Raw genomic sequence first — 14,769 nt, 5'->3', positions numbered from 1 at the left:
ATCTGTGTCAGAATCTGGAAGAAATACCTAGTTTCCTTTACCATGGAAGCAAACCTGAGCTTTCCTGGTGATTTCATGCCTTGTATTCATACAACTAAAAGAAGGAAACTCCTAGTTGTATACTACTAGTACCAAACTACAGACACAGGAAGCTGCTGACATTTGAAGAAAGGTGCAACGTGTATCAGCTTATTGCATAAGAGGCATTTATTTATATTTTGAAATGTATTGCACGCCCCATCTTTCTTGTCACCAATCCCAAGGGGCTAGCAACAAAAATATACAATGAAAACATGGACAATCATAAAAACCAATTGCAAAATATCAGAACAACAACAACAACAAAGACAAATCATGAGGCAGTACAAATAAAATGCCTAAAACAACCCAAGACAATCTCCACTGTAGAATAGTCAACGCTCATTCAATAAAATCCATCCATCTCCAGTTGCCAAAATGCCCTGTCTTCTTAACACACTACAGCCGCCTTTGGACATAATAACAAACCGGAGGCGAACATGCCAGAGGTTTTATTTCATGGTCGTCCAAATGTGTGAAACTGAGGATTCATCACGCAATCAACTTGAGGTTTTCAATCCCAGATCATACTTTGAACCTTCAGATTGTAGTAAGTTTCACTGCTCAAACCTCAGGTTTGCAGGCAGTATTGTGTCGTCCGAATTCTGCCACTGCTGTAACCAGGGTTTCGTGCACAAGCTCTTCCAGCTACCATTGAGAGGCTGGCTCAAAGCAGCCCAGAAAAACATCAGTTCTAGTGTGGCCACGTTTCCTGCTGGCTGCCTCTCAGAGCTGATGCCCCACCCCTTGCCATCTCCTTTCTCCTCCCACCACTGCTTGGCAAAAGGGACACTGTGACCCTAGTTCTCACATCTAAAGGGACAGAAATGCATTGGAGACAACCAGCTTTTCTCTTCATCCTTTGGACCATCCCTGTTCCTTGGACAAAAAAGGATGGGGGGACAAGACAGAGACCAGAGGATAAGTCTCAGAGAACTCACCACTGTGATGCTTGTTGCACGTAGTACTTTAATGCATTTTTTTTTACAACACACATCTCATAGGAACATAAGAAAAGCCCTTCTGGATAAGGCCCAAGGCCTATCTAGTCCAGCATCCTCTTTCACACAGTGGAAATAAACATATTCCACCAGATGCCTCTGGGAAGCCCACAGGCAAGAGATCTCTCTCTTACTGCTACACCCCTGCAACTGGTATTTAGAGGTATCTTGCCTCTGAGGCTAGAGGTGGCCTATAGACCTCAGATTAGTACTCATTGATAGAACTATCCTCCACGGATTTATCTAAACCCCTCTTAAAGCCATCCAGGCTGTTGACTGTCACCATATCTTGTAGCAGAGAATTCCATAGTTTGATTATATGTTGTGTGAGAAAGTACTTCCTTTTGTTGGTCCTAAATTTCTTGGCAATCGTTTCATGGGATGACCCCTGGTTCTAGTGTTATGTGAGAAGGAGTTCTCCACATGATGCATGATTTTATAGACCTCTATCATGTCTCCCCGCAGTCGTCTTTTTTCTAAACTATAAAGTGCCGGGTGTTGTAGCCTTACCTCATAAGAAAGCTGCTCTAGTCCCCTGATCATATTGGTTGCCCTCTTCTGTACCTTTTCCAGTTCTACAATGTCATTCTTCAGATACGGTGACCAGAACTGCATGCAATACTCCAAATGTGGCTGCACCAAAATTTTGTGTAAGGGCATTATAATATTAGCAGTCTTGTTTTCATACATGGAATTGGCCTTTTTCACAGCTGCCACACATTGAGTCGACACTTTCAATGAGCTGTCTACCACAACCCTCAAATCCCTCTCCTGGTCAGCCACCAACAGCTCAGACCCCATCAGCGTATATTACAAAACTTAACCCAGAGGTTCCAAACCTTGGGTTCCTAGATGTTCTTCGACTACAACTCCCATCACCTCAGCCTTTGGTCCCTGTGGCTAGGGATGGTGGGATTTGTAGTCCAACAACATCTGGGACCCAAGTTTGGGAATGAACCCATTTGCTAAACAATCAGTAAAAGCAAGTATATCGATTTCAATGGTGCTTACTCACAAGTGAGTCTGCATAAGACTGCAGCTTTAAGGAATTATATGTGAGCATAGGATCAGATTCAAGTATATTTATTTTTAACGTATTTCTTTCCCATCCCAAACTTATGTCTCTGGGCGGTTTAAAGTATGGGTTACTTTTGTCTACACTGCAGTTTTTCAGGCTGATTCATATGACCATTGTTAGCATATTGACATTAACAAGAGTTGACTTTTTCAGTGGCATGCTATGAATGTTCCCATCACACATCCAGGTCACAAGCCGCCATCTCTACCCACATTGGAACATTCAATTTGTGTTCCATTCAGCTTGGTTGAGTGAATCGACCCTAATTAGGAAAACATCCAAAGAAAGGCCAAGTTGAAACTGGGAGACTGAGATATTCCGAATAAATTAAAAGCAAAAACACCATGCCTGTGAAGAGGGCTACATGAATGGCAGAACTTCTTTTCTTTAAATCACATTACTAAGATCTTGCTCACTCTCACTATACGGGTAGGCATCAGATACAATTGAGAGTTATTTCTGTTTAGTGTCAGAAGGCACAAGCTGTGTGACTTACAGTCTCACTAGAGAATTACGTTGGTGATCCAAACAAACAAAAAAGTATGAAGTCGTCTTCCCTCAAATTAAGTGTGCATTTCACCAGAGATTTATAAATTAAGTGAGCTGCTTCTGTATATTACCAGCATGGAACAAGATGGCATCTTGCTAGCTCTGTTCAGGTTGACTAATACATCAGTGAGAGAAGAGAAGGTAACAAAACTAACTCACTCTTTATTGCATACAGAATAGAATGAATGCTTTGTTGCTGGTACGAGTTAAAACATAACCACAAAAACTATGTGAGTTCTCAGAAATCAGACAGAACTGTATTGGACTCAGCAAAGTTCAGTACATGCAGAAATGGTTCCCACTCTCCAGTGACAGTTCCTTTGTGCCCAGCACATGCTTTATAGTTAAAGATGCAACTTTGAAAAAATCTGTTACAATACAGTGAAAGGTATTGGTAAGCTGACACCTTAATTAGGAGGAGTCTTTGGGGACAAAGTAGGAAATTGCTGAATTGCTTTGGCTACCCCATTTTCTTTTCTTTCTCCTTGATTTCCCCCCTGAAACCTTGTGAATGAACAAGCCAAGGAAAGTATAAATATGTGAGGAAGCATTGGCAGTCAAATGAGAGGTTAATATTTAAGATTAGCAGAGGAAGTGATCAAACCAGAACATGAGGATATGAATACAATATGGCCCACAACAGCTAGAAAGTTGTCTTTGCTTTGTACAGTAATGCACTGCACTGCCCTGAGGATGTTGCAGCTGGTGTCTTCATCTGAAACTAGCAGGGAGCATCTCAAAACTCCAGGGCAAGTTGTTTGAACTGAAGAAAGCACATGAGAGCCATGGACGATGCAAGTCATTTAATGGTACTAGAGAAAGACATGCTGTTCTAGTAGCTCCAGATCTTAACACTCACATCAATTTCGGAGGATGAATACAACTGAAGGAAGCCCGGGCAGGTGCGCAGCTGGGGGAGTCAATCATGTGACTTGCTTCTGGGGGGCCACCCAAGGCAGTGGGCCCCCAGACAACTGTCTCCCTTTGCCCTATAATAGTTACGTCCCTGATGAGAGCCACACAAGGGATACAGAACTGAAAGCTGGTTCCAAGAGAGAGCTCAGTATTTCTGCCTGATGCATCCCCCTGCAAGGCACAGAGCTCCCCCCCAAATACCATCTAGTATAGTCAGAGATTGGTTTCTTTATCTTTTGTCTCTAAATCTCCTCCACCTAACATAAAATCCTTCTGGCAGAGACCTGCCCAGGAGTATAATAGGCTCTGAAGGGGTCCATGTACAACACTTGAGCCATGCCTACGTCCCACCCTCCATTTGGGGCAGTGCCATGGGTTCTGCTGAATTTTGAAGACTTTTTCAAGTCTCTGCCACCACTGCCACCAACACAGCCCCCACCCATCTGCTGACTTCTGCTCACCCATCATTGGCCCTGCCATTTGCTACCTCTGCCGGCCAACGGCCAGCCAGCCTGATCACTCACCTGCCAGTGACGCTGCAGCCCTCTCTGACTGCCACCACTGGCTCTCTGCTTCCCCCCATTGCTGGTTGGCCAACACAGCAGAGGCAGCCGAGGCAAATATCAGGGCCTGTGATGGCACCTGTGATGGCACCCCTTGGTGGTCCACATTCACTACACATGACCACTCAATGGGAGTTGTGCCCCTGGACCTAGCTTTAAAAATGACAATACTCTGTAATGCACTGTGTGTATGGAATGTTGCCTTATACATATTAAATGTATAACATGTATAATGGGTCTTCTCCCTTGCTGCCCCGAGGCTTTGGAATGTGCTCCCTGTTGAAATAAGAGCCTCCCCATCTCTGACAACTTTTAAAAAATCAGTCAAGACACATCTGTTCACCCAGGCTTTTAATTAGATTTACTGTTTTAATATTTGTAACCTTGTTTTAAGTTTTAAATTGTTGGATGCTTAAATTTTGTTTTAATTGTGTTTTTGTTATAAACCACTCAGAGACATATGTTTTGGGCGCTCTAGAAATTTGTTAAATAAATAAATAAAATAAAATAAAAAGTAAAATTAAAACCATTGTAATAACAGCAGTAATAACTCACTTAGCATCTGGAGCAGAGAAAGGACTGGATGCAGAGAAAGGACAGCAGTTAATGTGGCTTGGATGTATGCCAGTTTGCTGGGACAGTGCTATATAAATGACAAGCAACAGTAGAGTCAACACCAACTTGATGGCTCTTAATCGATCAGTCAATCAACAGTAGAGAGAATGCCTTCTTCACTATGAAGCACACCACCCATTGAGATCATCTGGAGAGGTTTGTCTACAATTGCCACCGGCTCGTCTGGTGGCTACTCAGGAACGGGCCTTCTCTGTTGCTGCCTCTAGGCTTTGGAACACACTTCCTGCTGAAATAAGAGCCTCCCCATCTCTTACAACTTTTTAAAAGGCAGTCAAGGCACATTTCTTCACCCAGGCTTTTAATTAGATATTGTTTTAATTGTGTTTTTAATAGTTTTAACATTTTAAATTTTAAATTGTTGTAATGTTTTAACTTTTTTATTTGTTGTTTGTATTGTTTTGTTGTATACCACCCAGAGACTTGCGTTTGGGGCAGTATACAAATGTGTTGAATAAATAAATAAAAATAGATCCTATTTTTAATAGGATATAAATGAAGTCATTTTGCCCTCAGAACACCTGCATTTCTGCTCACATGCGACTGGCATTTTCTCTTTCCAAATTCATCCAAGCAGTGACTCTAACACACTTCTTACTCCTGGGGGAGGTGGGAGGTGATTGAACTTGGTCAGTATTTGACTGAAGCACTTGATGTGACCTTTTCTTGTGCTTGCACAATGCCTTACACAATGGGGTTCTAGGTGCTGCCGGAAAAACATAATGAATGTTTCATGACAGTGTATTCTTTCTGCCAGATGGCAAAGAAGTTGGGAGAAGGAAAGCATGAGGCAGCTGTTCATATCGGGGTCCAGGTCATCATATTTAATTACCCAAGCAAAATGGGATTTTAACACAAAGGTAATTTCTACTTTTTTTAAAAAAAATCAGCATTTTAAAATAAGCCTTGTTTTAGATATTGTCCACAACATAACCTGTACATCATTTTTAATTGCTTCCTGTAATCTCTCATATGTGGTTTTTCTAAAAGATATAATCTCTGCAATTATATTTGTTCCTGAGGCTTTCTGACCTTATCTTTTAAATGATGTTTTAAATTATTCTCCTCCAAATTCAGTGTTGTCTATGAACTGAGTATTCCCACTAACAATATGAGGACTCTGGTTGCCTAATTAAAGCAGCATTTTCCCCAGGGTTCCTTTCTTTCATGGATCTTATATCCTATATAATAAAAGGCTAGGGTACCTGCATCCGTGTCTGGGTATCTGCATCCATGTCTCTAGAGGCCGGGTGTTCTGTGCATGTGTGGCTTCTGCGCATGCGTGGCGGGGCGAGAGGGAAGCGGAGCGGGCGCCGGCTGCCATGTTGGGTGTTTGCGAGTGAGCTGCTGGGGAAAAAGGGAACGGGCAGAAATGGATGGACAGGGGAGAGAGCCGTGCCGGGGAAAGCGAAATGGCAGCGGTGGGGGTGGAGGTGAAGAAAGTGGTGCCGGGTAAAGTGGCGGGTGTGTGTGTGAAGAAAGCAGCGGCAGCTGGGCAGCAGAGCAAGGGGGCGGGGGCAGGCGGCCAGCCAGCCGGCCAGAAAAAGCAGTTGGCCAGGCAGCCTGCCATAGAAAAAAACTTGGAGGGGGTAAGGCTGAGAACAAGGGGCTGAGCGGGGCGGATGTAGCCAGGAAGGCCGTGGGGGCCAGAGCGGGGACGGAGCGGGACCTCAGCGGGGCCAGCCAAGCGGAAGTGGCGGAGGTGGCGGTGAGGCAGCAGCAGGAGGCAGCGACGGCGTTGTGGTCGTCATCGTCCGCGACTTGGGCTGGCCGGGCTCGCCTCAGGCACGAGAGGTCGTGAGGAGGAGGCGGCAGCCTGGGAGCGGGGCCCCCCTCGCCGCCTCCACCACCACCACCATGAGTGGGGGGACGCCGTACATCGGCAGCAAGATCAGCCTCATCTCCTGCCTCATGTGTGCCCGCGTAGCATTTCTACACCACTCTTCTAGCGCCCGTTAATGAAACGGGCTTAATGACTAGTTCCTTATAATGTTGTAGAGGTGTGTCAGAAATCTATTCAGGTTTGTCTATGCATGTAATACACAGTGAGCCTGTTCATACGCTGACTCTTCAGGTTCATAACCATTTGGAAGACAGCCCTTACCAGCCAGAAAATAGAGTTTCATATTTGGATGGCCTACATTTGAATATTTTCACACATCATGCTCCTCACATCCCAAAAGGTTCAAACTGTCAGAATTTGGACCAGACTGCAGTCTGCGAACTGGTTCGGTCGAAATGATCAGCTGGTCCTGTCCTGTCCGTCCAACCGAACCGGCTCGAACTGGTTTGCCAGTTCAAGTGTCTGTAAAGGGGAATCCACATTTAAGAAGCAAACTGCACTAAGGTGTTTGGTGGTGGTGGTGAAACTGCTAGCAATGCCTAAGTGACATGAACCTTGATTTACCACATTACGGAATGCAAAGCAATGCTGTTCAGTGCAACACAGTAGCTCCCATTGTGAAGCACTAAAGTAAACCTTGCTTCCTCCTCATTTGGAAAAACCAGAAACAATGGTTAAAAAAAGCATTGCCCACAGATTATTCAAACAATATCAGATTGTGTCACCTTTACTAATGTTGACCAAAATGACTTTTTTTCCTTGTAGAAAATAAGATTACTTGTGCATAAAATCCAACAATGGTGAAAAACGTGCCTTAAATTACCTATGACTGAATATAATAAATTACCTATGACTGAATACTGAGGCAGAGAAATCATCTTGGAATGACAGTATGACAAGAAAACTGATCACAACAGCATGATGCTGAAAGGCTGATTATAAGGCAATTTAGAACATCACATTTCATTTTGTTTTTTAAATAATGGTTTGGATCAGTCCTTCAAAGTCACGGTACATTGAGACAAGAATGATTGTACTATTATTCTATTTCAACCGTTTTAAAATATTTTCTACAGCATTGGGTAAACTAGTTTTGTAGCATGCAATACTACAACCTGAGGATCTCCAGCTGTAGTTGGACTACAACCCTCATCATTCCCAGCCAGAATGTATTGCAGCTGGGGATGAGAGGAAATACAGTCCAACAACAAGTTGGCCACCTTTGCCCTCAGGTCTGCAGATCGCCCTGTTAGGTTTGTTATCCTCCTTGATGTACATCTGTTTGCTGTTTGTAGTAAAGTAAAGGTTGGAACATGATTATTGTGATCCAGCAATAGAGCCACATAAACACAGATTAGGATTTCCTCTTTTTAGCTATGGCAAGAAAAAGTGCCCTGTAGTGTCTGTGCCAGTTTCTGAGAGCCCTGAAGAAAAGCCTTGCATTGCCCCCACCCATGGCACGTTGGCCCTCACCAGCCTCTCCAGTGGCACATTTAGTCCCTGTGACCACTCCCAATCTTACCTATAGGGGGGCGACAGGCAGCAACTCTTCCCACCCTCCCCATCAGTGAATGGGAGGAATCTTTGTATCAGAGGCAGCTCCTCCTATTTCCACCTCCCGAGGTTGAGGAGCCACCACTACATCCAACCACCTCTCACTGATGGGGATGGTGTAGGTAATTCTCTCTGGTAAGAGATACCCTTCTATTACAGCAGAGTGCACTGAGGCACAATACAGTGGAGTCTGCCTAGGCATGCATGTATGCTGAGAGTAAAATAAACTTGGAGCCAGTTCATAGTTTCAAATCAATATAAGGATTCTTTATTAGTGAACTCCATTCTAGATAGTAAAGTGGAGAGATAGGATCTCTAATCTAGCTAGCTAGCTGGATGCAGAGGGATGGTTTCTGCATCTCTGCACACATGGTGCAAGGAGAGAGGACCATGGGTGTTGCAAGGCAGAAGAAAAGGAAGAGGAAGCGGCAGGAAGGAAGTCCCTGAGAGCAGCAATCTACATATCAAAGAGATAGTGTCAGAGCAGTAGAGAAGGGATGACCAATGTCTTGACCCCTCTAGCCCTCTGACTCACTAATCTGTCCCCCTCTATCATTGAGACATGAGACAGTGCAGAGTCGTTCACTTCGAACAGATGGAAGGTGGGAAGAAGAGGAGCTGTTGCCACCGCTGAGTTCCTCAATGATGGCAGCAGTTTGTCCTTCTTCCACAAGTCAATGACCTTCTTTCAAAGGCCTCTGTGTCAGTGCAAGGGCTTTTGAGAAAAAGCCCATTGGCAGATGGGGAGGGTGGAAGGAGGACAAGCTTCTGCCTGAGTTTCACAAAAAAAGTCACTGCAGTTTCATTTCATTTCATTTCATTTCATTTCATTCATTCATTCATTCATTCATTCATTCTGTGTGTGTGTGTGTGTGTGTGTGTGTGTGTGTGTGTGTGTGTGTGTGTGCATGACCATCTTTCTGGGGGATACTTGCATTTGTAGATGGGGGTGTCATATGCAGTGGCAGTGTAAGCCTGTCAAATGACTACTCAGTATTCAGTGTTTTTTTAATTAAACTAATTAAAATCACATCTTTTTAAAGAGGCTTTTAAATGTTTTACCTGCTGCTTATATCTGGTAGGTCCTTTAGTTTTTATAGTTCTCCATTTTTAGCTTTTTATTAATAAATTTTAATTTGAAACTTTTAACACCCTTGTAATTTTAAAAGTGGTTTCAGACTGGTCTTTTAACTTGCTTAACCTATTTAACTTATTCACACAGTTTAAATTATTTTGTTTAACTTTAAAACTTGTTTAACTTATTCACACAGTCAGACAGGTGCTATTGACTGGTTTGTTTTATCCAGACATCGAGGCCTCCCCAAGAACCTAAGATGCCTGAATCTTATTGTCAATATTGTTGTTATTGTTGTTATAAATATCGTTGCAAAATGTAAGCTGTTCCCAGTAAAGTTGCTTTTTGTAATTGACTGATGGTAATTTCCGTGACCTCATTGGTACTGAGGTGCTCTTCAAGGTATTTTGGAATTGCACCTAGGGTGCCAATTACTACTGGGATTATTTTGGTCTTCTTCTGCCACAACCTTTCAATTTCGATTTGAAGATCTTTATATTTTGTTATTTTTTCTATTTCTTTTTCTTCTATTCTGCTGTCACCTGGTATTGCTCTGTCAATTATTTTGACTTGTTTTTCTTTCTTCTCGACTACAGTTATATCTGGTGTATTGTGTGGCAGATGTTTATCTATTTGTAGTCGGAAGTCCCATAATATTTTTACATCTTCAATTTCTATAACTTTTTCAATTTTGTGGTCCCACCAATTTTTGGCTACAGGTAGTTTGTAATTTTTGCAGAAGTCCCAATGTATCATTGCTGTTACCTTGTCATGCCTTTGTTTGTTTATTATTATTGTTGTTGTTGTTGTTGTTGTTGTTTTACACTATATCTATTTTATTAATGTTGTGAGCCACCCTGAGCAGTAGTGTACTGAATGAATGTGGTATAAATATTTAAATAAAATGAATGCATGAATGAATGAATTTCACCACTCCCACGGATACTGAAGCTCCAGAGGCTGGCCTGGTGGGCCCTCTGATGGGTGTAGGTTCTTGACCAGTGCCTGATCTAACCAACCTTGGATCCACCCTGGCACCTCTGAGTGCTTGTGGAGCCCAATCTGTCACAGCTCTCGGTGGAAGTGATGTTTGTGTGGTGCTCTGAACTAGAGCACATGTATGCAGATGCCTCTGGGCTGTCTTGAACTTCTTAATAAATAGCTTGAGATGGCCTCCCAACTTTTATTTACTTTTAAAATATATATTTCCTGCTTTGCCTAAAGAGACACAAAACACTAATATTACAATACCAAAAAAATAAAATAAAATAAAATCTTGGCTGTTTTGTTGGTGTGTGATGGAGAGCAAAAGAAGAGGTTGCTCATCCAAACCGGAAAGAAACTGTAGCCTGGCTGCTTAGAAATTTTGATTAAAGTTGAAGGATTTCTCTTCACATTTCAGTAAACCTCTTCCTTAAGGGTATCACTCTTAGTCAATGTGGATAATATGGCTATGGTAATTCAGCACATCCTCCACATCTGATTTTAATTAATAGCCTACTGATGTGATGTCTCCAAGCAATCTTCAGAGAACTGTATTCAGTCATTTCCACACAGCTCTCAATAGACAGCCAATCACATTAGAGACCTACCATATGTCTACTTATGAATGATTCTTCCCTTCTGAAAAGTCCAAAGTTTCAAGTCTGACTTATCCATAGAGCCCTCTACACCACTCTAATAACATTTGCATCCATGTTAATCTCTTTTTATTTTGAAGGAGTGGAGTAAATTATCTTTAGAACTGTATACTAAATTAAGGGTTCTGTCTCTGGAATGATAGGCCGAGTCAGACTTCCAAATGTAGTTCAGATGTTTCTTGCACTAGATATTTCCTGCACTTACATAAAAGGCTGTTAAGGTACAACTTGTTTGCATGTGAAGGTCTTTGTAAAGGAAGACTGCATACCTGCCAGTATGGGGAAATAGGGACCTGTTGGCAGATATGATGATGTGGTAGCATCATATGTCAAGCATTAGTCAAACCTCCAGGTTTCACTTCTGCAATGCACTCTACGGGGAGCTGCCTTTGTATATAGTTTGGAAACTTCAGTTAGTTCAAAATGCGGCAGCCAGATTGGTCTCTGGGGCAACCCGGAGAAACCATTTTATGCCTGTTCTGAAACAGCTGCACTGGCTGCCGATATCTTTCCGGGCAAAATACGAAGTGCTGGCTATTACCTTTAAAGCCCTGAATGGCTTGGGTCTGAGTTATCTTAGACAGCACCTTCTTCCACATGATCCCCACTGCACGTTAAGGTCATCTGAGGAGGTCCGTCTCCAGTTACCACCAGTGCGTCTAGTGGCGACTAAGAGGCAGGATTTCTCTGTAGCTGATCCTGGACTGTGGAATGCACTCCCTGCAGAAATCTGTAATTTGAATTCTTTTTTGAAAAAAAATGCTTTTTATTATATAGAAAAATAAGAAAAAGGTTACAACTCTGAGCCACCAACTTGTCCAATAACACACAATATGGCATATCACACTTATTCATACCCATGTATGTGCTACATTCATTCATACTTATCATAGTTAATTGTTTACATACAGAACAAATGCAAAAATAAGCTAGATCTTGCCCATCAATAACTTTCTAACACACCCCCAGTTGATATAAAGAAGAAAATTATAAGAAAAAGAGAAAATAGTAATTGAGCAACTCCCACCAGACCTCTCAGTCAACTAATACCTAAATAATAATCTTGTCTTGGAGAAAATGGTAATTTGACTATAAGTAGGAGAGAGAGAGAAAAGAGATCAAATTATTTAAAAATAAAGACCAATATTACTAAAACAAAAATGTTACAGTTATTTTGAATATTATTTTAAATTATCCACAATTTTCTATATTCTGGTTAGATTTCCTGTAAACAAAACATATTCAGAACTTTAATGTATGTTACTGATTGGACGGTTACCTATTTCCAAAGGCGAACCAAAAAGGAGCAAACATATGAAAACTAAAAATGCTACTTTGGTGATCGAACTGAGACTTCTGTAGGGCCTCTGTGGAGATGGAACTGAAACTGACAGCAATACTTCTAAGAACATCAAAAGGATCCATTTGTAACAAAAAGATACATATATTTATAGATACTCTTCCCCAATGTTACTTCTCCCTAGAAATTCTTCAAAAAATGAGTTACAGGTTTACTTGTATTAATAAGTCCATAACCTTTCATATACTTCAAATCAAAAAAGGAGGGAGGGAGGGAGGGAGGGAGGGAGGGAGGGAGAAAAAAAGACAAAACGGGGGGGGGGAGAGGAGGAAAAACCCAGAACAAAACAAAACTCAGCAAGCCCCCATGGAACAGACTTTCTCAAAAAGTTTAAAAATATAAGTTAAAAATATTATTAATATATTGTCATAACAATAATTAATATTATCAATTATTATCAATTATCAATACCAATAATTGTTTATTATAATATCAGCATTAATGTGTTGAAGCACATTAATGTTAATGTTGCTGATGTGTTGCAAGCCAAAGTTTAACGAACGAACCAACATAGAAAAATAAGGGGGGGGGAGGATAGAAATATACAACTAAAAACTTCAATCTCCCTAGTGATAATCTTTGAAAACTAGTAAGAAGATCTAATCTCTAGTATAGAACCATATTCTCCTGCATTAAATCCCTTCAATGAAAAGTTCTCCTTGAGTTTTAAAAACTAGTTGATCTGTTTAATATAAAGTATATTAGTCATGATAAAATAATTACTTATTTATATCTCTACTCCAAAACAGGCAAATGATGATAATAATTATAACATCAACCATTTATCTTTAGGATATAACTAGATAAAACCTCTCAATTCCGTCTCCCTATTCCAAGCCTCGTAATTATTATCTCAGGGAATAACACCGATCTTTATGTAACTAAGCAAGACCTCTCCTTCAAATCCCCTCTTTCATGCATTTTTATGTAACTGTATACAGGGGAAACCAATGACCAATCTTTGAAGAAGCCCTAACAGAAATCCCTAGAATTAATTGCCACAGAAAAAGCCAAACCAATTACAAATTGTGAAATTAAGGGTCATAATCAAGTACAAACAATACTTTTAGAAGAAGTTCGAAGTTCAAGGAGATTATACATCTTATTGTCCCAGATTTTCTGTCAAAAACAGAATAAACCAAATCCCTAATATCTTATAAAGAGTTGTATTTAATTCAAGCTCCAGTTTTCTCAAAATACTTGAAAATGCTCAAACAGGAGATTTATAATGTTTCCAATTGTTTAACAAAAATTTAAACCTATTTATTTAGAATAAAAGCCAATATTGTTAAATAAAAATTACAGTTATTTTGGGTACTGAGGTACCTAGTAAGACACAAAATAAGGACTATTTCAAACATTTAGCTACCATCCATTCATAAGGGCCATGCTGAGCTTCTTCGTGTCTTAATATCTTCTTTGTATTGATTCAATTTTAATTTCAAATATGATAAGTAAAATATCTCAATTGTAGTAAAGTCAGTTTAGTGAAAACATATAACAATCTTGTCCCCTCATGTGGTAAGAAGTTGTAGTTACATCTTGTAACAAGGCCCGTCTATCGTGGAAATAGAAGACTAAACACAACTGTAACAGGATCGATGGGAGAATAAATTCCTGCGCTGAGAAAAACAATACATTTTGCTAAAGATCCTTCCAGTTCAGAACAATGATATCATCTCCGTAGATGATAGTTCCAAAAACCACAGATGCTAACGAGATCCAGTGAGAAAATATGTTCTTCCAGGTCGGGGGGGGGGGGGAGGAGGAGGGAGGGAAAAGAAAGATCTGGACTCTTTACTATAAATCCTTCTGAGATAAAGAAGCTGAAAATTTTTCATAGCAGAATAACAGAGTAAAAAATAAATAAAATTAAATTACTTTGATCCAATCCTTTCCCTCAGCTAATTAAAGTTCTGAAATATCCAATTTTAACACACCCAACAAAATCTTCCCAATCTGACAAATACAAAGAAGTCAGTGTATGGCATTCAAATAGCTAAGGTATAAAAAATAAAAACCTAGATATCTTGCAAACACTCAAAATACTTCTGAGCCCATCAATCACAGTCCAGTTTATTCCTTACAGCAACCAAAAGCGGATGTGGGGGGACACCTCCCATTCTGATAAATGTTGTGAATCTAATTAAGATGTAAACAAACCATAAATCTTGTAGACATTCCAATCAGGGTTTCACTGCTGCCGTTGTTAAATCTTCTTATGTGCTAATTATGATTGCTCCAATAAAATGGTTAAACTGCAACATAAACATCTAAAACTTATGGCACCTTATCTCATCTTAAGTCTGGAACATCGGGGTAACCTTCTAAAGAATCCATGGGAGTCATTAACGGATTTAAAAGAAAAACAAAGGAAAAAGTAAAAAATGTCTAAAATACATAAGAAGAGGAGGGGGGGAAGAATCTTATAGGCTCAGAGATTTAGCATAAAAAGTAGATAAAGGCAGGCAGTCTTTAAG

At 40.7% G+C, this 14,769-nt stretch overlaps 1 pseudogene; it reads right to left on the bottom strand.

Moving 5' to 3' along the window:
- Nucleotides 1-13,626: 13,626 nt before the first annotated feature.
- Nucleotides 13,627-13,753, bottom strand: LOC128332243 (uncharacterized; annotated as a pseudogene).
- Nucleotides 13,754-14,769: the final 1,016 nt, after the last annotated feature.

Source organism: Hemicordylus capensis, chromosome 6 (assembly GCF_027244095.1).
Source record: "Hemicordylus capensis ecotype Gifberg chromosome 6, rHemCap1.1.pri, whole genome shotgun sequence".
NCBI lineage: Eukaryota > Metazoa > Chordata > Lepidosauria > Squamata > Cordylidae > Hemicordylus > Hemicordylus capensis.
This window is presented reverse-complemented; position numbering and strand designations above follow the sequence as displayed.